Below are 1,158 nucleotides of genomic sequence, written 5' to 3'. Positions count from 1 at the left end.
TTTATCCATAACATTTTTTAAAAACTTTTTTTTATCAACGACTAAATTTTTAGAATACCACATGACTACATCAATAATAATGATCCCTTTTTTTTAAACCAAGTCCTAACTTTTATTCCCTATATTCTGCAAATTTTTGCTTTTCTATTTTTTCTTTCATCTCCTCCCTCTTCTTCCTTCTCTTCCTTTACCAATAGATAGAAAGAGTGGGAAATGAAATTTAGATTGTAATAATGTGTAACATCAAATGAGAAAGGCATAGAAGATGGAACAGCAGAGTTTTTTTGTTGTGACATGGAATTGCCTATCCATTTTGCATATAAACGACATTCAACCTCCGAAAGAAATGAAATCATGGTCCAGCATTCACTCAATCTCAATCCCAATCCCATTCTTACGGTCGCCCCACCACCTTAGGAAAAAGAAAGCTAGACTACTTCTCTAAAATAAAATCTGGATTTCATTTATTTATTTTAACCTAAATTTTTGGTAACTTTGATATTTATCATTCTATCAAGATAAAGACATGTCTTTAGATTTATTTATTTTTTTATGTGTATTTTTGGCAAATAAAACGTAAAGTTTAATTTAGAATAAAGTGAAAATTAGAGTCTCAAAGATCTCCACTTCAAACTAATTAAATTCTAAAAAAAAGTATCAATTTAGTCTTCTAAAATAGTAAATAATTAATACATAATGTCATTCTATTAAGTATCAATTCATCAACTACAATTTAATGGTAATATTTATATATACTGTTAATTATTTAATTATTCTGATGTGTTTATTTATGAAATATAAGTCATGTATATAACAATTTTTTAGAGTGAAACTTCACTTATTTTGATACAATATGTGATAAATAAAAAATAGTTGATAAATAATATATAAAAATTCAAAAAATAATAAATGATTCCTGTTGTAAATTATATCATTTTTCTATTCATGCGGTAGTAACAGACATACAGTACTATAAATAACAAAATATATGGATAATTTTATTTTTTTTTGTATTATTTATTAACAAAAGAATATACATATTTACTGTTTACTATTTTTAAAGACTTAATTAGTATTTTTTTTCAAAAATTAATTAATCTAAAATTAATTAAAAAATTCTAATTATCACTTTACTTTTTTTTATTTATATGCATTCAT

Source organism: Arachis ipaensis, chromosome B06 (assembly GCF_000816755.2).
Source record: "Arachis ipaensis cultivar K30076 chromosome B06, Araip1.1, whole genome shotgun sequence".
Classification (NCBI taxonomy): domain Eukaryota; kingdom Viridiplantae; phylum Streptophyta; class Magnoliopsida; order Fabales; family Fabaceae; genus Arachis; species Arachis ipaensis.
This window is presented reverse-complemented; position numbering follows the sequence as displayed.